At 38.2% G+C, this 25847-nt stretch overlaps 1 protein-coding gene across 5 annotated transcripts in view; it reads right to left on the minus strand.

Annotated features, from left to right (window-relative positions):
* THSD7A (thrombospondin type 1 domain containing 7A) overlaps positions 1 to 25847 on the minus strand; it is a 287638-nt gene that overhangs the window by 141411 nt on the left and 120380 nt on the right. The gene's annotated exons all lie outside the window — the stretch shown is intronic.

Genomic DNA, 25847 nt, shown 5'->3' on the forward strand with positions numbered 1-25847 from the left:
TTTGTTTCAAGGGCACTCTTTATAAAGGGAAAAGAAAAGAGAGAGACTGGAAAATCTTTCCTAATCATTTTTATAACACATCAGCATGAAAATGTTCTCTGCGCTCTGTAAGAAAGAAAGAAAAGAAAACCTATTATGGGAATTTCAGCGTCTCAAAAGACATTTACAGTGATCTTATGGTCACTGTTTCTTTCTAGAGAACTTGTAAGTAGTAATTATCCACCCAGGCTACATTAGTAGCCATAAAATCTCTCTTATTATCCTCAGATGCACTATGTGAAAAACAAATTTTTTCCTAGTAGGGACACACACATTTGGCTTAAGCCTCCATCATAATAAAAATTTGACTCAGTTTCAATTTTACTGGAGAAGCTCTTGCTCCCTCTTAAAATACAAGATTTGTGGGCAGAAAACAGCAATTTGCCTCAACTAGAAATTCTTTTCCATAAACTAATTGTAAATCAGGAACCTAAACTTGTCTTATGTACTTTCATCTCTTCATTACTTCAAACTGTTGTTTCGTTCTTTTCATTTCTGAATAGTATTTACGGTATTTGGAGATAAAAAATGTCACAGTCATCCAGGGAACGGGCACAGTTGTTTTAGAAGAGCACAATTTGTTCTACAGTAGGTGAATTTCCCTTCAAAGGAAAGTTCAGCTCAGTATGGCACTGCCAAAAGAAAGAAGAGTCAGCTAGGTAGCAAAGAGAATAAAATATACTCGCAACCACGTACATCCACTTATTCTACGCAAATCACTGCCCTCTGCCTAATTAAAGCTCTATATTTTTCCTTCTATTCTGATTTTTGAAGTCAATAAAGCCACTCCAGAGTAGGAGGTTATTGCAGAAAGAAACCTAATTTCATGCCAGTCGATCTGAATTTCCTTGGAATAGCACAGGGCCTTGTAAATCTTATCAAAGCTGGGCATTTTAAAATAGCTAAACGTTCTCAGCCTCATGACTGAAATGGCCAAAATTTAAATTGGGTGAGAGACAAAGGAATTCAAACCATAAATGAGACTATTTTCTTCTCTTTCAACCAAGTCACCAAGAAGACAACAGATTCTCTCTCTGGAAGACTTGAAATTGAAATAAAATACTTTATTACCCATATTCATTTTATTCGATATTTTAAGGACTGACACCTGGCCTTACTAGTACTTACATGGACACAGTGCAAATTCAGAGTACAGAGTCCAGGTGCTACCCCAACAGGTACACAAGCTAGACCACGCTCCGGAGAGGAGCATATAATGCAGATGCAGAATAAGCCACGTAATGCAGAATAAGCCACACGTTTGATGACTGCAAACATGTTAGGGTTTTTTGTTTCTTTTGTGTTTGTGGGTTTTTTTGCTGGCTTTTCCTGGGAAGGGATAAGCTAAACAGGAGGAAAAAAAGGAAAATTGTCGAGAAGAGTCAAAGAGAAGTGTGAGTGGAGCTGAGGTGTACAGATCATGGAGGAGGAAGGACGAGAGGTTTGAAACAGTCTATCAGGAAAGGACAAGAACTCAAAATCGTGAAAAGTGATCTTCACATCCAAAAAGTTCCCTGCTTCAGCTGCTTCTGCAGCTGCTCTCCAGGCTGGAGTCTCTGATTGTCTCAAAAACTGAGTGAGATTATTTTGCCTGAATTGAGCAAGAATATTAAATCATCTACAGAACAGACAGTAATGGTATGATCCACTTACTATTAATGTACTGTTTTGTTCTACAGCACTTAAAGATGAGTGTTTATTTACACCTGATCATACACACTTGAAAAACCCAGAGTTAAAGTTAGATGTTAACTCAAAGTAAAAATGAAAATATCACTAAAGGGGCAGAAAGCATTTTGCCAAGTTAATTTCTCTTGGAGCACCATATTGCTATTACCCAGTCAAGCTGTTATGTTACATACTAAAGAGTATATGCTATATACTAAAAGAGTAAAATATGACTATGAAAGACTGACTGAAAGATTGTTAGAGAGCATGTTTGTTTTCTTCAGGGGAAAGGTAAGATACAACATGCAATGTCACAAATCACTTATTTTAAGACTGCACAGAGCGTTATTTTATGAAGTAACACTATATTTGTACTGATTAATAGATTTGAACTAAATGTATTTAAAGCAACAGTGTTTATTGAAAGTATGTTTCAATTTTTAAATAATTAGACCAAATGCACACATTACAGTGAGAGATTTAAAAAAAAAACTAGCTATTTTATGTGCTCTCCTTTTACAATAATTCAAACACTAATAGCTAAAATCCAACAAGAGAAGCTCAGACAGTGATTCTTACTACTCCCTCGATGGCCTTTAAGACCTTGGTTACAGTCACTAATCCAGATGCTAATAGATCTTCCTCTATTGCTGGGAATGATATCAGAAGCCCTGTAAGAAATGGAACACTTATCCCAGCAAGTTCAATATTAATTGCATGTTTCACTTCAAACAATCTTTACAGTTAACAGACTTTTCACTATCAGTAACTAATATATCAACCGTATTACACAACTTAGAAATGAGCAGAAAACTGAACAGCAATGCAAGAGCATTTCTATAAAGGCGCTTTCACTAAATAGTGTAAACTATATGAAATGGTTTGTATTAACATGGTGTTTTCTAATTATTCTTCAGCTTCTCTTTGCTTCTGCTGAAACATGAAGGTTTGAAAACAAACATATAGTAAAGGCAGCTTCTAACAGGGTACGTCCACATTTAAGTAGCATTGTAGCAAACATAGAACTGATGTTCTGATTTTAGTTTGAGAGAAACACTTGGGTAGTAGTAAGAGACTAGCCTGCTATCATTTATTAAAGATGTTAATTTAACCCTAGAAACATCAAAGATCTAAAATAAGGATTTTTTTCAAGTATTCAGCTACATGCTCTTTTATTAGATGGCAAAAAGCATTACCAATTAACGTACTGTGCATTTTAAAATAATTAATCAAGTAATAAGACCATAGTCCTAACTGGGGCCTTAGATTAATTCTTCAATATAAGTGATAAATATGTACATTCCCTTCTTTGGAAGGGCTAAAGGGTTGATTTCTTTATTGCACATACAATGATAATAATAGAGTAAAGTTACTTCTGTCACTTTGTAGTATCCTACCTACCCAATACATACAGCCTTCTTATATTCTACTGATGCTTAAAATTTCCTGGCGCGTTTATTTCCACATACAGACTTACTATGTCATTCACCACTTTTTTTTTTTTTTTAAACAGACATAATGCAAGGGATTATTACTTTCCAGAAAGCGGTAATGACACAGGTTGTGAGTACACTGCTTGAAAACCGTGAGGCTGTAGCTTGTGACCAGCATTGGTAGGGAACAAAGCACTTGCCCAGCGACTTCCTCTTTGCCCTGCAGCGCATGAGATTTTGTTCATTCTCCTATAAGCAGTGAGTAGAAGCGATGGTAAAAAGCACAGCTTACACTAACAAATCTTTATTCTTCAACAATGTAGAAAACTAACATTTCATTCCATCATTCATCTCAAAGATGCAGAACTGGCTCCCTGAAAATATGCTTGGACACACAGAATTCAAAGCACCAGTGATGAAACCAACAGCCCTTCTGTTTCAGCTTACTGCATTTTTGTTTCTTTGGAAAGACGCAACACCCTCGCTCAGCACTGTTAGGCATCGGAACTGCTTTCAAAGTGGAGGTGATACACAAAAGATCCCATCACATATAGATAAATTCAGAATCAGCATTTCAAGAAGTGTTTCATTTTTTGTAACTGCATTTTTTAATTGATTACAAACTTCACTGACTCAATTAAAGTGAATTCCGTTAATATGTTTCAGAAGATGCACAAGACCAAGGCTGCAAGTCATCGGTTGCAAGCACCAAAGCCTAAAGGCAGCACACACATAACGCTGCCCCCGAGCCCTCTCTCACACCCATTCTTCTCTGCGAGAGGGATGTGTACAGGAATTGGGCCTTATCTCTGCCCTAGTAGAGTTTCTAGCACCAATAACGATTTCACAATACAGTTTGCTTTTGCGCCTCTATTTTGAAAGGTCTGAGATGTTGGATGATTAATACTCGCTCAGGGAACATTGCCTTGACCTGAAGTCACATGCTTGCAGAGCGTTAGGCATCAACTAACAAAATGGATTTCTTTCCTCCAGTTTACAGAAGCGATGGACAAAATGGATAGATCAATTCTGTTTTTGTAGGTCAGTCCCAAGACGATAAGGGCACCTCTACCTTAAATACCTTTTCTCCATTCACACTGTGGCCAAAATGGAATCTCTCAAGACTGTTTAAGATGAAAAATGATGATTCAATAAGCCTTTGCATTTTTAGTATATGTTTTATACTCCATTTGTCTCTTCTGCACATGCTTCTATGACTACCATGTAATCATACCTAATGACCAACTGCACTTCAACATCCGCATTGTTTTTCTTACAGAGGCATGTTATGATAGGCTAACATTCATGAAGCGTATGGCAAGAAGCAAAGTGGAGATTTTGCTGAGGGTGTGCTGGAGGAGCAGTGATACAATCAAGGCTGCCATTCAATAGGCTTATCTATAGAGACGCACCTTATATTGGAGGCAGCAAACAAGTCACTGTGACTGAGACTCCAGTGACAGTCTCATACCAGTATAAGCTTTGGGCCATTGATATACAGCTCAATGCCCTTGACAGTCTGTTGTTGTCAAAAATACTAACAGCGCATCTCTAACACCTATGTCTTTGAGGCACAAAATGATTGACAATGAATTTCTAGGTCACCTCCACAGCCACTTACCGTGTGCCAGCACCAGCTCTGGGCCTTCATCCCAGTTTAGACAGTAATCTGAGCCTGTTGCCTAGCTAAAGTTTTTTCCTATGGAAAATTAAGATCTAAGAAACCACATCTTGTTATATGAGAAATAGTCAAAAAAATCTGCTTTCTCCTGGGGCCTTTGCTATCTTTACTGCAGAAATAACTTCTTCAAAGCTAAGGGTTGTACCACCCTCACCAAAACCACTGCCCAGCATATTATGATGGAGAAAACATTAGGCCGTACTCTGTGTTCTCATGCCCATTACGAAATTTTTCCTTTATCCTTTAACATTCCTGACAAACTCCTTTTCAATAGCCGACCTTTTATCACAGTTCTTGGACTGAATGAAAAAGGGAATTGCAGTATAGCTCTCTTCAATCCCCAGTACAAAGCCAAGCAGGCAGCTGGGCTCACTATATGCTTCCCAGTTTTCCCCTAGCTCATCAATGCCTCCATTTCCAGGAGAAGGAGGCGCCGTTGTTCTACTCTTTAGTCCTTCCATCCCACAGTAGAAACATATCCTACAAAATCTCCTTTCACACCACAGGTTAAAAGTTAGGCTCCATCCCCCATCTACTAGGGAAGCTAGTCCTTGGGAAGGACAAGCGAGTGAAACTCTGCTCATCACTCAACGTTGCAAGGGTGCAATACCGCGATTGCACTGACATCAGCTTTTGAAACATTTGCCCAAAACATCTTAGTCCTTCTCATACTACGTGAGCTCAGCTGGATGGCTGCCTTCGGGCAAAGGTCTGACGGCTGAAGCCCAACCCTGTGACGTGGAGAAGCAGAAGCCTGGTGGCTGAGCCCTGAACGGGCAGCCGGGAGCTGGACAGTTACGGCCCTCTGCTAACTGGCAACTCCAGGAAGAGATGCTGCTCCTGCCGAAAGGCAGGCTGACGGCAGAGCTCTTGTTAGCGGCACTCCCAAGCAAACCGCAGTGCTGAGAGACAGCATGGCCTCCCTAGAGGGCACGTGGTCCTTCAGAGACACAAGCAGGACCTCGTGTTCCTTTGTTCTTGTCGTTTTAGAGCCTGCTCCAACAATTACGCCAACTTCAGAGATTTGATATACGGAATGCCCCCAACACCTCTGCAACAGGACAAGAGGAACATAGCTATTAAATCAACTTGCTCCACAGCTATAAATTGTATTGCTGTTGGAAATTATTTGTTAAACAAACATATTAAAGTTGTGCAAAACCAAAAAAGCAACCTTTCTTTTCTTTCCTCCTTTTTTTTTTTTTTTGGGGGGGGGGGGAAGCGAGGAGAGAAGGGGGCAGAAGGGGGGATAACACCCAAATGCTTAAACCATCAGGGTGCCAAAATCCTGATGTTTCTTCACTATGGAAAACTGGATTGCCAGCTGGATTAGCACCACATCACCACAGTCTATACAGATAATGAGAGCAGCCACAGTTAAATATCTGCTTCCATAAATTCTGCTAAGCTCGACTTCAACGTCTTTCTTACCCTCTAAACAGCTAATATTTCAAACAGCTAATATTTCCTAAATTAAGAAGCTTTAAAAACGTTTACTTATTTTACAGGTTTCACAATTAGATTTTCTTTCTGTGAAAAATTGCACAGATCTGAGGTGCTGGGTAGCTACTGTATGGGTGATACTTAGGATTTAAAAACATACATACAAATAAGATGACGGAAATCCATAATACTAAAGTATTTTAGTATAAATACTAAAATACTGGGATTTAGAATAGCCTTGCCTTTCATGAGTAGCACTGGCACTTTATTAATAAGGAGTGACTATTTACTATCCTAATAAAGCAAGGAAGCACTTCAAATGAAATTAGAAAAATGCAATTCAAAATAAATAGGAAATTCCTCATGTAGCATGGAAATAGCTTGGGAAATTCTTGCAGTAGGTGACTACAGATACTAAAAACTTTCATGAGTTCAAAAAGCAGCTGGAGGAAAAAATCTAGCAATAGCAATTACATAAAAAAGTATCATCACTGGCTTAAAAAGACACATTTGCTGGAGGCTAGGACAACATGCCGAGGTGGCAGCACTACGTGATTGTCCTCATTTTATCCTCTTCCCTAGGCATCCAGAAATGGACACTGTCAGAGAAAGGATATTGGGTTAGATGGACCTTTTTGATGGACCTTCTTTTTTTTTTTTTTTAAATCAGGAAAAATCCATGCTGATTAAAATCTTGCGTCTATCCCCAAATCATCACAGATACTTCTATAGGAGCCAGCCAAATCCATACAGCCAGTGTGTTCCAAAGGCCACCACGCTTAACAGGGGGAGCTCTGGAAGGATTTGACTCCTACATCACTCTGAGCTGAAGAGGGAAGAAAGGAAATATCTTAACAAAAAATGATACCATAGAGGGAAAGAGGTTTCTTAGAGAATCGCCAAAGACAGCTTACAAAAAGAAAACAAAAAAAAAAGTGTTATTTAAGAAGAGAAAACAGCACATGACCCAGGGCTACTGTAGGCCTCCGCCATTAGTTCTAGATATCTTAGTAAACCATAAGCAAGATAAATGCTTGTAGAAGTGGAGTTTCCTTTATTATTGTGTAAGATTAGATTAAACTTTATTTTGTGATGTAGAAATAGCAGATATTTTCCAGGACTTTTTTTTTTTTTTTTTTTTTTTTTTTTAAATCAGCTAGTCAGGAGTTATACGATGGGTTGGGAAAACATCAGATATTCTATCAACTTTTTAATATCATAAAATTCATTTAAATTTTGATATTACAACACAAAACACAAAGTGCTTTTATAGTCCCTATTAATTAAAAGGAAAAAAGAAACAAAACAAGGGTAGGAGGGAGGCAAAACTCTCCCAAACCTAAACACTGGAGTAATTTTCTATTTTTTACCAACCTAATCAATGAGTATGAAAGGAAAATACATTAAGCCCTGCCTAGAATCCGGTATTTTATGACTCCAAAATATGGCAGGCATTTCACCTAATTTTTCTCTGCTCAGGAGGGAAATACATAAAGAAGCTCACAAGAACCAAAATCTTTCCTTTAAAAAGTCTGAATATTTTTCAGCTTAAGGGAAATAAACCTCTCCTTCCTAAACAGCAAGAGCACATTACAGAATGTGCTAATTGGCTACACCCTTTGGGAGCTCAGTGCACTCTACCTTTTATTTTGAGCCTGGCATTGCACCTTAGTGTTAGATTATCACATTAGTCAGTTCCTGTTGTGAAATACTGTTTGTGCAACTGCAGCGTGAGTGCAAAATAACTGTAATTCACTTTGACTGCAATGTCAGCACAAAGATTCTGCCATATGCTATTGTGCAAATGTGATACACTAATATATCTTTGCCCGCTACATTTAAAAAACATGACAGGAAGATACAGAAATAGCAGAACTTTTCAATTTGAACGGTATTGCCATTTTATGAATGCCTGTCCCTACTTCTTTCATGCTAAACGGTAACAGAAAGGTCAGAGGTTCATCTACAAAAATATAGGAATATTCCTTACTAGCTGTATGACAGCAAAAATGTTCTGTAGCAAATCATAATTTTTGTATAGGCTTACCCTTATATATTTAAGTAAAGTGAGTAACATGCATGTAAATTCACATTTGAAAGATATTCATGTGCTAACGGAGGCTGAACAAGCTGTCAACATGAAAGATGCAAAGAAAGCTGGTTGAAGAAAATCAGGAAAGGCACAGCTGTGATGTAGAACGGCCAGTGAAAGGTAATAGAGCTGAAGATTATCCACTGTAATAACTAAACCAAGAAGAAATAAATTAAAAACAAAAAATAAAAACTCAAAAGCAGTCCCTGCTCCCTCAGAACGTGAAAGCCAGCCACCCAAGCGTGTGAACTGCAAATATGTAAAATAATTGGATATAGTCTTCCTGAAAAATATCTAGTAGAAATCACCTTTATCAAATACTTAAGCGTTCTTTGTTTCTTTAACTACACAGCCTCAAGCAGGCAGACACATCCCCATTCCATCCAGGAGGGAAAATACACTTGGGGTAAAATTCTAATTTTTTAATATTTTTAATATTTTTAATATTTTTTTTTAATACCTCGGCAATCTATCTAATTATAAGAGCTATACATGTAAAAAAGACAAAATCAGATTAGCAGGTCATATTGTTTATTTTTATTTAGTCAGTTCTTCTAGGATTTAGGACCAACAGGTCCTATTAGATTATATATTACATACTATATATTACACTGCATATTATAATATTTTATATTATAAAAATCAAAATGCTTTCATTGCTTCACCTCAGTTCAGGAAACTGAAAAAAGATACTCGAAAAAAATCCGTGTTAACAGTCACTCTAAACAAAGACCCACTGTTTCTTGGCAATTGTATTCAAACAACTGTATTAAGGCAACACAAAATGCGGAAATCTAGCATAGAAGGAAACTTGTGCTGTGAATCATGGGAAATGAAATTACACAGATGAACTACAACAGTTTTAAAATAGACAAAAACTTTTATAGTAACTTTTGATTTAGAAGTAATTGTTTAATGCTTATTATGATTGAAAACATGGCTCCCATTAAGGAGCACCTTGCCTATTATTTGAGCAAAGCCACTGTATAGGTGGCATTCAGGAGAACCTTCAAACAGCAATCGGGGCACTTGCATTAGAAGGAGCAGCAGCCATTGAAGTGTTTTAGTTTCGATTTTTTAAACTAGCTTTTAATATTGTAAAGAGAGGCTTTTAAAACTTCAAATACTTAAAATATATTGTATTTAGTACAGTTTATTATTTAGTATATAGCAGAGAGAGTCTCAGAAGCAAGAGTGGCATGAGTCTGCTGAATACATCCTCACGTCAGGGGATACCAGGCATTACTGTCCCATAGCACTTAGTTCAGAGGGTAACAGTTCAAAGCTGCTACTTCCTAAACTAAAACAGCATTCTTTATGTTTTTTTCAAAACTAGCCTCCTGAATTCCAGGTATTTCACTGTTTTCTATGAAAAAAGTAGATATTATTTCATTTCTGCAGAAAACAACCTGAATTCAAAATTCCTCTTCAGGGCATACAATACGTGCTCACATTAACAGTACTACCAAACGTCTTAATGGTTTAATGCAGGTATGGATTTTAACATGTTACTTACATTTCACAACTTTTTTGTTGCCAAAAATAAGTTAAGAATCAAAATTATATTACTACCGCTGCTTTGAGATATTTTATCTACCTTGATTTTATATTATAAGCATTTAACCTAACACCTCATTCTCATTTTTTTTATCCTTAAACAAATTCATAAAAGTTATCTTCAAGATTAGAATTATTTTGGAGATTATTTTAAGGGATTACATTGATGCACCTTGCCCTTCTCAGAATAATGATTATTTGCGAGACTTGCCAGTAAGCATCTAATAACATGGTCTTTCATGATCTCATCAGATTTGTACTGACTTTTGCATAGAGCTTCTATTTAAAAGCATGAATAAAGATATTCGTAAATCCCAGATCAGTCTGTTTTCTATGCCATTTTCTTTTTGTAAGAAGGTTATTTCACTCATTGAATTCATGTGTTAGGAACGTACAAGCTCAATATAGTAAGAAGAAAATTACTTGATTGATCTTAAAATAAACAGACTGAATAATAGCAGATTTCCAAAGAAGTGTTTCACTGTGGAGTAAGCATGCCTTTTTGTCTTTAAATTCATATTTTTTTAGTTACTACTCTGCAATGTTATGTTCGCTATCAAAGGATTATAATGCTGTTGCAGTCATTTGTGCTCCACTTAAGCATACGGGGTAAATTATTAACAGTTTATTATGTACTTGCTCTCTGAAAGACAAGGAAATCTGAAACTCAGGAAACTCCACTGAAATTTCTACTATCAAAAAATATCAGCAGCCCTAGGGAGAAACAGTTCATGAAATTGTTTTGACAGTAAACCAGGAACTAATTGGGCTGTAATTGGCAACAGTCAAGAGACTGTAGGAGCAACCAAAACAGATTTCTGAAGTTATTAGCTTATTACTTAATTAGTGGCAGCTCTGAACCATAAAGAGATCTTGATATTTAATCTACCCAAGAAGAATGTAAAGGATAAGCCTGCCCAAAACTGCTTTTTTTGTTTATAACATTGGTTAAGCCTGTTTACACACGGGCTTCTGTTCATAGCACTTTCTGCCTTCCTCAGCTTCCTACAGTCTGTGGTGCAGAAACTGCAAAACAGCATATTAAAACAACAACAAGATGCTATTCCTGTGAGATTTCATGACTATTACGCAACATGAAGATAAAATCCAAGATCTTTTAAATGTACCAGCTAGAACAAAATGCTGTGGAGTAAGCAAACATCATAGATGCTCATATGGAAATACCACATTCACGGTACCATTGCACATATTGAAAGTATCACAGATCAAAAATACTCCTTTTCGGCAGAATTCTAGATTATGTTTACTTCTTGATATTACCGAATAACTTCAGCACTTACTGTAGCAGCGTCTTGCTTATATTACTGTAGTTTTAGGAGGCCCCATTCAGAATGCATAGAGAGGAAAACAGAATTTTTACAGGCTGTTTTAAATGCAAAGAGAAGAATCCATTATTCTTCACGCCTGTGATGTGAGCTGTATCACAGGGAGTGTGGTTAAACTGAAGTATCACATAGATTAGATTTTAGGGAGGAAAAAAAAATCTAGTGAAAAAAGTAATGAAGTATTAGAATAAATCACCTCATGTGGTCCCAAAACTCTGGAGCTCTTTAAAAACAAGTTAAGGCAAACACCCTCTAGGATGTGCACCTATGGATTAGGTCACCAACTCACTCACAGCTCTATGATTCTATATTTAGGTGGTATAAAAATTTGTGTAAATTGTTATTCTTTTCAACAGGCTTAAATATAACTCAGCAAGGGAACAGCACAAGACACATGGGTGAGTAAGGAAGTACCAGTATGAAGATCAGGATCAAAGAAAAGATCAGTCACCTGTCCTTGACAGAGCAGGGTAAGGCTTGGCTTGGCAGGCAATGGATGAGCTTAAATTGTTCTGAGAAATCAGGGAGGAAATGAAAAGACAGTGGGACAGAGCTGGAGTGGCAAGGGTCAGAAGCGGAAGGCAGAATTTAGCGTAACGGTGATGGATGAGGGCTGAAGTTGTGGAGCAGAAGAGATTACGCAGGGGACCAGCGAAGTGGGAAAAGGGAACGTGCCAGAGAACCGCCTCGCGACAAACCAACTGCTCTGAACCAGCTTCTTCAGTTCCCTCCGTAATTCCTAATGTAATCTTCCTTGCAGAAAGGGCTGCCTCATTTGATAAGCTGGGCAGTGATTTTCTGATGTGCAGAGCCTCTCCAGGGGGCCAACACTTCTTCAAGAAGCGGAGCTGTAAATGAGCAGCCGCTGCGTCGGGGCCAGGAGAAGGAGCGAGGCGTACAGCAGAGCACAGCAACTACTCCTGCCTTTGACAAGCCTTTTCTCTCCGGTGCTAGAGCTCAGCTTATACAGAAGATGTAAGCAGAGCCAAATATAGTTATTTGGAAAAGGGTTGCTGACAGACAGATTGGGATTCCAGTCATGTACGACCAGATACGGTAGCAATCAGCACAGCAGTGACACAAGATGTAGCAGCGGGAAATAATTTCCATTCAAAGCACCATTAGAAGCTGAGAGCCTCCCTCAACTGCCAATGCCTTCAATTTTTACATTTGGTGGAATTTAAGTAATTTATTTGAACAACATTGTAATTAAAATTTGTTCCTTTTAGTTAAGATAAGGACAATTTGCTTGATTCCTGAAGTAATTCCTTTTTTTACTCAGTCACAGGAAAAAGAGTTGAAAATAACCTTTTGTGACCTTTTTAACTATATCTTTTGTTTACTCCTTTTGGCAATCAATATAGTTATTTTTGCAGTGCACACGTTCTGCACACAGGGTGCAGTGGCCCCACAGCTCAGATGCAGTCAAAGACCAGCAGGCTGCATATGCACCACAAATTGCACAAAACAAACCAACCAACCTGAACAAGGTTGGCCCAAAGGACAGACCAGGTCTCTCCTGTATAATTTGTAATTATAAACATATCATCTACAGGTCTGTACATCCAAGTCAGGCAGAGGGGACAGGTAATTTTTTTTTTTTTTTTTAAATGGAGCAGTTTAGGTAGCATTACCATATGGACACAATTTTCTGTCCTTTTGGCGGGGAGGAGGGAGGCAGTACTCTTTCTAACTAAGGATGCAGACATCTAGGGCAACTAGGTCACACAATCTCTTTCACAGATTTCCCATTTTTCTATTTAAAAAAAAAAACCCTAAATTTCTGAATTTTTCTTAAAACAAGTTAGTTCTTTTTTACCCTCACTACTCGTACTGGTATGAACCCGGAACCCTGCTTCCAATTCTCCCTACTCTGAGAAGCAGAACATTTCTATTTGTTGCAAAATGACATATATTTATTGCCATCTTAAGTTTATCTGTTCACGTACTATTAGTTATTTAACGCACATTCTGTTCTTCACTTCTGATTTCTTTAAACGTATCGGCGTGAAAAATTAAATATATCCCCTCTCAGGTTTCACTTTGCTTGAGTAAATTAAGCAACCTCATTCAAAGCCTTCCTGCAAGGCCGTACATTTCCTTGATGCTCACAAGCAGATGTTTTGTGCACCTATCTTACAAATGGAGTGATTCCTCATTATTTGTTTTATGCATAAAGGTCTGATTAATATAACGATACTACCACATAAAATAGCAACAATTTAGCTACCATTTTCACGCCACCAGACGACAATATACCTTTTCAGTGGCCATGTGGAGCCTTCTAGGCAGCGTGTTTCTAACACGTTCCTCTAGCTGTGATCCTCAATTTGGCAGAAATATGACACGGAGAATTTTCCATCTACTTAAGGTACTCAAGGTATTCAGTGAATAATAATTTTTGGATCACAATTTTATTTTCTTCCTTGAATAGATAAAGTATAGATATTCTTTTGCATTTACCACCGTTAAACCTATTACAGTTTTTTTCTTTGAGTAACCAGCAGATTAACAGTAAAGTCAATCTTAACACTGGATTTGATATTGGATTATATTTTAAAATACTGTTGTATGAGTGCTATATAATTTTGTATTATAATAGCTTCACCAGTTACTGATTTTTTACTAGAAACATATTTAAAATTGCTGAAAGCATGCCATCATTTTTAAGATCTTACAGTGACCTACTTGTTTAGTTCAAAACCTGAAACAGTATCAGTACATAATACCCAGAAGGATAAATAAAACAAGAATCATCTGCAAGAACATTTCTTTGCACGTAACATTCTCTTTCAGCATTTCTATACTCATTAAACATTGTTGCTGGCATCTATACTGCTGGCTTTTTGAGATCCTGATTTAAATCTTAGACATAAAATTATTTAACAACTTGTACAGCAATCAAACTGAAAATCTGCAGTGGTTTACACACACTCTACAAAAGAGGTAAAAGAAACAGGCTTGATACATCATTGAAAATGCTCATTTGAGGGGAAGAGAAGATGAGAATTATCTGTATATGGGATAACGATGATTGTGTAGCTTCATATAAACAGTGGGGCTGTGATCACCTTTGAGTTGTGCACATCACCTTATGTTCAGACAGTACATATGAATTTTCTCTAGTAAAAAAAAAAAAAAAAATCTAAGCTAAGCATCAGCACTCACACTTATCTATATTAAAGGATGCTTCAGAGCTCCAGGACAGTACCGAATGTACACAAGAGGCTGATTGTGCTGAATGTATGTAATCTAGAGAGACTTCTGTTACCAAAGACGACGCTCCAGAAGATGACTGTTACATTTTGATCTGACAACCTGATTCTATCCCAAAGGCTATGCTCACTGCAGCCGCAACACAAGTCCAATCAAATCTGTACCAAGCTAAAAAGTAATCACCTTCTGTGAAGGCCATTAGCAGATTAAGCCTGGGATAAAAAAAAAGGGGGGAGGGGGGGAAGTTGCATGTATTTATCAAAGGGCAGAAAACCAATGGCTTGTACATAAGCCATCTTTTCAACTGTATTTAGGTAAGTGATTAGTCTTCCTCTTATCACTATCATCTTACTATTTGACTTCATCATGGCCATACTGTGACCCAAATACAGTAGATATATCAACAGCCAGATCAAGTCTGATTCCAGCTGCAGGCTTTTTAAGTCTACTGATATATTAAGGATGACTGGTAGTTCTCTTGTTTTGCTTACAAATTACTTTATTTGAATTAAGTGTATCTATGAGAAAAATAACTCAAATTCCAGAAATCATTTTTGCTGCACCAACTTTAACATTGAAAACAAAAAGGGATCACATGAATGAACATACACAATAAGGATGAAAATACATGTTGTTGGCACACTTTCAAAGGCTGCAGTGTTTTGAAATGATGCATTTTAGGACTGGGTTAGGAACAATGAACTGCTCAACTGTTCCTAATGACGTAAGACTAAATTTTGCTATTCTGGATGGAGCAAAATTTCCAGGGCAAATCAAGAGAAGGAATACTTGCCCCAAAGACTTCCACAGTGTCATTTTGTCTGAGAAAAGGGAGGAGGATTTCTCGAATGAAGCAGGCAGCAATTCAGTCCCTAAACCTCTTGATCTTGTGAACCCTTTGAAAACATGAGGCCATCTGCCACAGGCACTTTGTTTCCACCATTTGTGCTACACCCTTATTTCTAGCCATGCACTTTGATTTACATGAGGCTATCGAAGCTGCTTCCTGCCCGTGCTATGAAAATTAGGAAGATACTAATCAACCCAAAACCATGCAGTAAGAGAACAGAGTCTATCCTTCCCCTTTGTACAGTTGCTTTATACTCTTTGGAGGTCTTCTTTCACCCTCAAGCATGTAAACTTTTATTTCTTTTATTCTTTACAAACCTCTCATTTTTGTCTAGCGAGATTTTGGACCATGGCAACTCCCCCCCCGCCCCGCAATGTCTCTCTCTGTTCCTTCCCCCTCCAAACTGGAACATTAGCTTTGACTTTGTCTTGTCACTCTGGGTAGCCTGTACACCTGCTCCATAGGCAACTGACAGACCTTGACACTTTCCCTCGGGCTGTTGCTGTTACAGTCTCCCAGTTCCCCCTAAACTACAAAAGATGCATAATCTACCTTCCACTGTTACAGTCTTTTTACAGAACTTTATTCACATCATGTCCATTGGCTTTACCTGTTAGCAGGACAATAGCATCCCTATATTGAATTATATTCCCTTTTATGTGTTTGCCATGGATCATAGTTTTGGAGCCTATTTTATGGGTTTGGCCAGAACATGGTACAGTTCTGATGCTACAAATCCTTAATCGTTTTCCACCCAATACATACCTGCAGTGTCTGTTAAGGACCTGGTTCTGTCCTGCTTTCTCATGTACTTAGAGTTCATGAATGAAGTCCACCATGTATGCTATACATTTGCTTTGCATTATGATTAAATTTGTGGAGCTAAGTCAGACTGTGTTTTGGATATTAATTTACCACAATGAAGAAACAGGCATAATCCTGTCACAGAAAGAGGACCATACAGACCAGCTCATCCAGGAGCTGTAACCAGTGCTCAGCCTATCACCCTGCCAAGTAATTTAGACACAGTCAAATTTCTGCCAATATTCTGGTCTTATGGTTCAGCTGTCCAAGTTAAGCAACAGTTGAAAAATACACATGCCCATATACAACTAAAATTAATACTGAATACATGAGATACACAAATTCTGAGAAACATAACGATCCTAACTACTTTTGTTTGTCTCAGTTTCCTTATTTCTCTAAAGCACTCTCCACATCGAGCTCAGGGTCCCTTGGAGAAGCCAGACTCTCTGGTTAGCTACTAATGCCAATGTCAAAAGGCTAAACATGACCCCATTCCTACATGAAAATATTTGTCTGATCCTTCTCAGAGCTACAGAACTCCCAAAACCTGAAACTACCTTTCTAGGAGAGATGTATGACATCATGTCTATTGATTCATGCCAGGTTTTCTATACATTAAATAATTTCATAACATCAACCCAAAAAGTCGTTAAGTTACATATATTAGAAATTATTTACCTCTAGGCTTTGAGAGAAAAAAATATCAGTAAATCCAAGGCAAGGACTCCCAACTCCAAGCCCTTGGAGTTCTAGAGAAAGTAACTTGGATGCATGACACAAATATAAGGTCAGTAACTAAATAAAAGACAACCATAGTTCAGGTTGTTTTCTCAGCTCTAACAAAAGAGCACTCAAACTCTCAAATTATACAGTGAGTTGATGCAGCTGAGAACTAGCCATTCACTGATGTACCTGACACACAAATGCACAAGGTCAGGTGTTGTCTTATGGGATTGCTGGTAACAAGTAGCTGGCTGTAGCAAGGAAGGCTGGGGACTACCTTTTGCATAGGGACCATACACTTCTGTGGGATGAATTCCTGGATTTAACACAACTACCAGAGAAGCATTTTTACTACTTTAAGCCAACATGTAAGATCTTTCCATGCTTGTGCGCACATGCAACGTGAGGGAGCTCAGCTGCACTGGCTCTACGCTTTCTGTCGGGATCACGGTCTTTGGTCACTGAACTATTAGCTTTCTAGGCAGACTACTCTCTCCACAGAGCACGCAGTTCTGTTGCAGAACAAGAATCACATCAAACAGGACTTTTCAGAATATAAGAGAGTGAGTCATTTATCAACAAAAGCAGTACAGAGTGAGGTTTGTTTTTTTTGTTTTTTTTTTTTTTTAAAAGTCAGCTGGATGTTCCCTTCAAACTCTTGTATCTGTAAACCTTATAGAGCCTGAATAGTTTGCAAAACTAAGCACTTCCTTCAGCTATGAGATAATAATTTTTGACTCTCATTTAAAATCTATATACTAGTACCAGAGGCTCAAACACCCTAAGGATCCAAAACTGAAGCCTTATGTAGCTTTCAGCACGTTGGCACTGTTACTTCAGCACAATACACTGTCTTTGATCTCTCTTTGAAAATGATTTGGCATATGCTGAGGTTATTTCTCTGAAGAGAAACAGGCTCTTGGAAAACAAAACCTTACGAAACGTCTAACTCAGCTTTGGTGCTTCTCTTCTAAAATTTTTTCCTCATTGTCTTACAATACAGGCTTTTCTAAAAGTCTATAGGGCAGACAATTTGTGACTCCTGAGTTTTAGGTCACTCACGAGTAGTCCAGGGGAAGCTCCCACAACCAAAGACAGACATTGCCAACACAAGGATACCAAGTAGCGTGAGACTTTGTGGGAGAAAGAGCGCCTACAAGGGATCACGAAGGCACTAGCCACATCATGCAAAGGACTCTCAGGTCCCAGAATGACACAGCAACTCGTTATCATTTCCTATTCTTAGAGCACCTCCATCCTTGGAGGTACTTCCAGGCCTGAAATTGCTAGATATCAGATGCATAAACCTTATTGCTACAATCCACAATTTGATAAAATATGCAGTTCTTAAGAATCCTACTTAGCTCAAAATAAACCATTTGCCAGTGAACAAAGTTCTTGCCCAAACATCCCCACAGTGTTTATTAAGTCCTCAAAGGACATTTGCTGTTTCTGTGAAGTTTTTTCATAGAAATGGTAGCTCTGGATTTGGTAAGACAGGAAGTATTGAATATAGCCAGGTAAGAGCAAATGATAGCTAAAACCATTACCACGTATTAAAGAAACATGTTTACTTACAGCCCATATATATATGTATGGCAAATCTAGGGGGTCTGCTCAGACAGTATTTCCACCTGCAAAATGGCCATCTGCTTGATGTTCATGGACATTTTATATGCACATATAGAGGTAGTGCTCTCACCAGAGATGTATGTATGAAATACAAACTTGTATAACTGTGGTACACAGTACTTTTTAATTGTTACTTTCCTCCCACAGCTTCAACTATGAAATAGACAACTTATGATTTAACCATGCTGCAACTTAGATTTGTTCTGAGTTACAGTTATATAGAAGAGGCCAAAACAGTAACAGCTAATACCTATTCAATCTAAAGTCTCAGTCTAAAATATTAGAAACATCAGAAAACAGTGGAAAAGTATGGAAAATGCCACACACACACACACTTATACATCTATGTATGTATGTACGTTTCTTAGGGATCCCCACTATTACATAGTTGTGTTCCTGTCCTACCCCTCACCTGCTAGAAAACCTTCCAAACTGCTGATACAGAGTCGCTCTCAAATACGGAGCTCTTCCTCCTCCCACCCTCCTACAAAAAAGAGATGATCCAAGGTCAGCTATGGATACTATTCAGTACTGAGCCAAGGTCCAGTTTAGACTACAATATATCATAATTTTTCAGTGTCAGAAAAGTCAGCACTATTATTTGATTAGCTCAGTCCATTCCAGTCCAAAAAAGCCTCTGGCTTCAACGTTCTGACAAGATTGTCGTTTCACTGCACACTAAACAACACATATATTGATCCCTGAAAGGAAAGGCAGTTTAAGCTGCTGATGTGATTTATGGAAAAATGGAATCAGACACGTAGTATGCACATATGATTAAAATTACAGAGTAATTTACAGTAAAATTAGAGCAAATGTGTAAATATATGTACAGTGTATCACAGCTTTCAGAAATTTTAGATATCAAAAATGTAAAGCCTCTAAGCAGGAATATATTATGCTGTAAACCATCATTTATTTTACAGGAATAAATGTTTCAATGAATTTCACATATATAGCTCTACTGAAATTCAGTTTTAGAACCACTCCCAAAGTATGCTGAGGAAGAGGTTTAAAAGCTTCAGATCTCGCTTTAAGGCGCACCAGAGGACATAAAGATAGCTTGAATCAGAAGTGGATTACTCAGTGACTGCACTTGCTTTCCAAACTAATACGCTCACCTTTCATGGCTTTTCATATTTTGCAATTGGGAAGGAACGAACTTACCTAAAATGACATTTGCACCTAAACAGTAAACAGCATAATTCAGCTTTTCCACCAGCTGGATCAACCAAGTTTCTTTAATATATCATGATAAACAGCAAAGCACTAAGTCTCACGTTAAATAGCAGCAGATTTGAAATACGCTGTGTTAATCCATCACTAGTTTTAAATTAGGGAGCCTGTTTCAAAGCATTTCACACATACCTACTTAATCTACCACTAAAGTTTCTAACTATCTCACAGTCTGCAGGAGAACGAGGAAGAAGGGCTGAATTTTCCTCCTCTTCGTCTACAGAAGAAAATTATAGCAAGAAGCCACTCGCTCAGACACGAAGCCTTTAACAACTCTTCAGAGATGCACACTAGAAGACGGAGTAAGCATTTGTCCTCTAACAACTTCCTCGAGTCCTGCCAGACTGACAGGTACAGCTAAAGGGGGTCAAGGCAGGTCTGTTCAATAATGCCACAATTACCATCGTAGAGTCTTCAGCAGGCAGAGATGCAGCATATGCACAGCTGCAAACCAAGCATGACTCACTACGCACTTAAGTCATTGTCCAAAACCTTAATTTTTCAGAAATGAGCCAGTGATAGTCTATAGTGAAAGAAGAGAAACAAGCACACTGAACAAGGCAAACTCTGTTGTTGACAAGAAGGGATCAAAGAATTACTCCCATTTCTGTTGGCATCGTTAGATGACCTCATGCTGTGATTATACAGCATTACACTGCATGCATACATACAAACATGTATACAGATACATAAACAAGAATCCTCTATAAATAAAAATTTTAAACAAATGTAAAAAAAAACAAGATTCAGAGTTTGATTTTTTTCTTTTTAACTTAAAAATCTTCAAATTTCTATCACAAACTATCAAAAATAAGAAAAAGAAAGAATCAGTTCTTTTTTCATGAAGCTGAAATTAAACAGACATATTACTTTTTTTTTGGATGCAATCATTGGTGGATTTTATAACAGTGGCCTAACATTTCAAGTCAACTTCAACCCTTTTTTTTTTTTCTTCAAAAACAACCAGCACATACCAATTTAAAATCCAGGGAATATTTGACTTAAAAACATGCACATAGTAGTTGCATAGAAAGTTCTGGTGCAAAGAAGTACTCTTAGGAATTGAATGTGAATGTTACAAGATGATTCTGTAACTGATACATGGTAACACGGAGCATCCATCAAAAGCGAATAATAACTGCAGTATATATGGTGAGGTTCACATCCATCACCCTCCAAAGAGAACACCTAAAATCCGAAATCTCATCTCCAACTAGGAGCCTAGTCTTTTTATTCGCTACAAGATGGGCTTCTATTTCATTGTGGTTTTTCCTCAAAGCTACAGCAGCCTCCTTCACTCTTCCCCCATGTATAGAAAGCACCAGGCTTTGTCTTTGCTTCACATGGCGTTGCAGATGCTGCTTTGTTTTTGAGCGTGGTGACGGCAAGGTGATCCGGAGGTCGGGCGGCTCCCGGAGGTCGGCCGGCACTAACAGCGGCAGCCCCAGGAGAACACCGGCCGGGCCCCCTTCTCCAAGGTCAAGCGACGGTGGCACTCTTTCAGCGAGGCACCAACATGACACTTCACAAGCCCTTTTTCCTTCAGGGGTAAAGGACGCACAGCCACTCCAACCGTTTTAAACTCTTGCAAGCAAATACCTGTTCACAGAAAGGGGCTTTTCAAAGGGCAGAGAAATAGGTGTGGTGACTACAGTAATACAGTCACCAAGGAGTTCTTGGTTTTTTGGTGAAGATTTGCTAATACTGAGAAGCACTCAGAGAAGAGTTTTGCTATCTGATAACTCTTAAACTAGAGATTCAGTCAGCCTTATATTTTTCTATTAAACTAGAGCATGTACGCTACACCTCACCAACAACAGTTATTCAAATAAAAGCTATGCAGAGGTACCTCGACAACAAAAAAGTGAATTTGGGACACCACAAAGTAGAATCTCTCATAAATAAAGTCAACCCAATGGAAATATGAAAGCACATAATACCATAAAATTGACACTTTGGGCTTTTTTGGATATCTTCTCAGGTAGAATATCTGTGAGACTGTCTTGATAAGAGAACTACCAGGAGAACTGCTGCCACCCTGCAGCAGCCGGGGCTGCGTCCCCCGGGGCAGCTGCTGGGCGCGCATCTCACCAGCTGCAATTCTGCCACCGCAGGAAAGCCCTGCAAAGCCTCATCCCCACGGGATGCCACAGCAAGGCCTGGCTGTGCACGGATCATGCTGTGGGAGCCAGGATAAGGCCCTGCATCACTTAAGCCCTGTTAGTGGAAGATGGCCTCCCTGGGAGTGCTCTAAAAAAAACATCAATTGTCAAGATTAGTCAAGCAGATCATCACATTCCCTTCTCCCAGCCTGTAGTTAAGCAAGTCACTTAATTTCATTCGTTCAACGGCTGCAGAGCTGTTTTCCATCCTATACTACTTCAGTCTTTCTTTAGCAGCAACTAGCCACGTTGTCCAGGCAAGCTGTCTGGATTGCTGAATTGTCTTTCTAAAAAACTGCATCATAGAGGTAAGATTAGACCACTTCTAGACGGATTCTCTTTCAAGTTTTCTTCTTACCTATACTCCCCTACTTTTTATGTTTAATTATGAAATACAGGTAACAAATATAATTAAATCTGTGCACTTAGGCCTTAAAAACAACACATGAGAGTAAAAATAAAAAACACAGAAATATGTTCATTCAATTATCAAAACGGTGTGCTGTGCGTACCTTACGCCCCCAACCTCCATCCTGCTTAGCTGTGCTCACGTGGGCTGCACTCCTGGAGCTCTGCTCTGGTATCGCACAGCCTTCCTGGCCGTACCGCCTCCGGCTGACCCTCCTTCCCCAGCCGCGGCCTTCCCAGAGCTCCCGTTTCCCAACCCCTCTTTTCCCAAGCGCCAGTACAAAATGCAGATCTACACTACAAACCCCCTTACTCCTCTTAAAAACGTGGGCCCCCGCACCCGCCAAGCCTGACCTAAACACCCTCCCGTTTTAGCCTCCCAGCTCACTTAACATACCAAACGTATCCATACACCGACTTCATTTTCCAAACACTCCCACACAGGAAGCTACCCAAGAAAAGCTGGACTCGTCCAGGATGGACTGAGAGTAACCCCAACAGCCACTGGCAAAAAATTAAGTACTTCAAGTAAACCTTATGCTAGGCACAATTTGTATTTTCAAAAAGTGTCAAATAATTCATTCTTCCCCTTCCCTTCCGCAAATTCACACTATGTACAGGTCTACGTACAGGTCAATCATCTTGATTTTTTTTTTTTTAAATCTGTTGATTCTTTTCAAAATTTCTATTGCTATAAAATTCTTTTCTCTCCTTGCCATGGGCTCTTACTTCAATGGCATTTCTAGTTACACGTTTACACCACAGATCTATACTACTAGCCTACATCCCACACGTAGCATTTACATTGTTTAACGACCCTATTTAACAAAATAAATATTAGTACTTTTTGTTTGAAACATTTTTCAAATGTCTCTTACCACTCGACTGGCCACACACTTTCCCCAAACAGAAGACCTCTTGCACTCCTTTCCACCTTATCCTACCTTTCCCAAATTGTTTAGACAGGTTTATAACAATAGCGTAACAGAAATTCTGAATTCCTTTGGCAAAAATGGAGCCACTTTGAATATCAGTATATCCAGCATCCTATTCCAAGCCATTGAGGATAACACAATTCACTTCAATTAAAAAGAAAAGGAGAGAGAAAAGTTCAATTTTCTGCATACATGCAATCTTCATCAACAACTCCCCAAAACCACAAAATCATACAATAATGCGTTATGAGTATCAACAGATTTAGATGTTTGCATTGCTAAATTTAGATTACCTGAAACAAAACAAAGCCATCACCTGAATGGGGGGGGGGGGGGGAATTAAAAACTTATTTTGCTAATGACACTTTACTTTTGTTTTCTACTACAGTATTTTTAGTATGAGCACTAGCAGATGTCAAGTTGGATGATTATTAGAGAGAGCGAGAGAGAGAGAGAGAGGAATATTGCTCATCAGAAACCTACTCTGATCAGATTTTAGCTTAATGTACTTACATATCAGGATAGAGTATATTATGCCATTACACAAAAGTCATAACCCACAAAACACAGAATCCCCCAATGGATTGGTGTAGAATAATGCTACTGGAATCCAAGGTAGGCATATACTTAAAGTTGTAGGAACTTCAATAAAGCCTCAAAGTTTGTGTTCTTTATGACACTGGTCTAATCAGAGAACGTCACAAATCATCGGCACCATCTGCAAACAAGAGGCTGGTATGACAGCATGATGTCTTTCAAACGTGGGACAAGTTGCACAATACATACTGTTGCTTTCTCTCTTGCAAAGCATTTGCCTTCTCACTTCAACAACTAACTTGAAGTCCATGGAGAGACTTTTGGGCATGTGTCAGAAGACACCCACTTGACCGTGTTCAGAAGCTGTGCATGACGGAAGGAATAATTTGCAGTCAAGATATGAGATGTAACCTAACAAGGAAAAGCTTGTCTTCATCTTTTCCTTTTTGTTTCTTGTGTGCTACAACAGATAGCAGTTCATGCTTTCTTTCGGTTGAATTTTGTTAGTACAGTGCATTATTTAAAGAGCAGCAAAGAAAGTTAATGTTACTATTAATGTTAAGACATGTCCAAGGTCTGAAGATTGGCAAAGCATAGGCGCTGAATTTTGCTTTTGCTGTTCTGTTATCTTTGCAGTTTTCTGTAAGGTTGGACATAACAACAGTAGTTCAGGTATTTATGAAGACAAAACTTATTAGAAAAAAAACAAAAGATGAGATCTGTATTTCTAAAGAAGATTCTAAAAAGACCAAACACTATAAAATATAAACAGAACTAACTGCATGCAAAAATAAAAATGGGAGAGGTAAGAATTTTCTGTTTTATATTAATGACATTTTGAAAGGAAATTTTACTATTTGTGCTCTTCCACATTAACCCCACATAACGGGAAAGTAAAAATCTTCTATAAGAAAATACCAGGATATCTGTCACTAGAGGACAACACAGCATTACGTACTGCTGTAGTTCCAATTAGATGTGTGTTGAACATATTAAAAAAATAGCTTTTCAAGGGTGTGCAACAACATAATGACATCTAATTCTGACCCCTTCGATGGCATTTCTCTCTGGGGAAGCTAACGGGCCTGATGTTTTGCTAGTTAAACTTGGCACATTATAGCTGACTTTGATTTCCATGAAGCTAGAGGGATGTACACCATCGTACTCTGACCTGCGTTTTTGCTGGATTTAAAACTTGGATTTCTGTGTGTGTGTCTAGTCTGAGCTTGATTAAGGGAAAAATGTTAATTGAAAGTTGTTGCCGTTTTTTCTTGGGGGGGGGTGATGGGGATGGTGTTTGTACGTGTTTATATACATATTTATATACACACACATACATATACATGTTATATCTGTAAAAGAGGGAATGTCAACAGCTCTTTCACCAGCCATATACTTACTTACTCATGATTTCAAAATATTTTCAGGTGGTTTTTTTGGGGATCAGAGATGGGGAGGGGAGAAGCACACTCCAAAACAAGGCAGGACTTTTAATACACACAGCAGAAAACATAAAGCTTTAGCCTTTAGAAACATCCATCTTCTGAAGTATTAACTAGAAAAGCACAAAAGAAATGCTTTCTCATTACAGAGAGAAAGCTGAAAAAGCTTCTCATCCACACATTAAAATACTAAAAATGGCCAATGTAACTACAAAAAATATACAACAATACTACAATATTGGGGCACTATTAAGTCATAAGATTAGCTAAGAACTTGCTTTTCATCTCACTGTCAATAGCAGTTTCTTAACATATTTTAAAAGACTAGGACATCAAGCAAAACAAAAGGTCATCAAGGCAAAATAGGTAAACAGTTGTCACGACCAGAAACAGTTACTGAAGGAAAAGGTCAGCACTTAACAAACATTAATTTCATCATTTTCAATATCCCACAGACCACGACTGACTAGAAAGTTTAAATAGTTCCTATAGATATCTGATTAAAAACTTCACAGAACAAATGTTACTACAGTATAGGACATATTAGCCTTCTACACACTGCCGAAATCTCTTGATAGGTGGGTAAGCTCTACAAGATGAAAATTTACATTACAAGCCCAGATATTATAGGAAATAATTT

This window comes from Struthio camelus, chromosome 2 (genome assembly GCF_040807025.1).
Source record: "Struthio camelus isolate bStrCam1 chromosome 2, bStrCam1.hap1, whole genome shotgun sequence".
In the NCBI taxonomy this organism is placed as follows: Eukaryota; Metazoa; Chordata; class Aves; order Struthioniformes; family Struthionidae; genus Struthio; species Struthio camelus.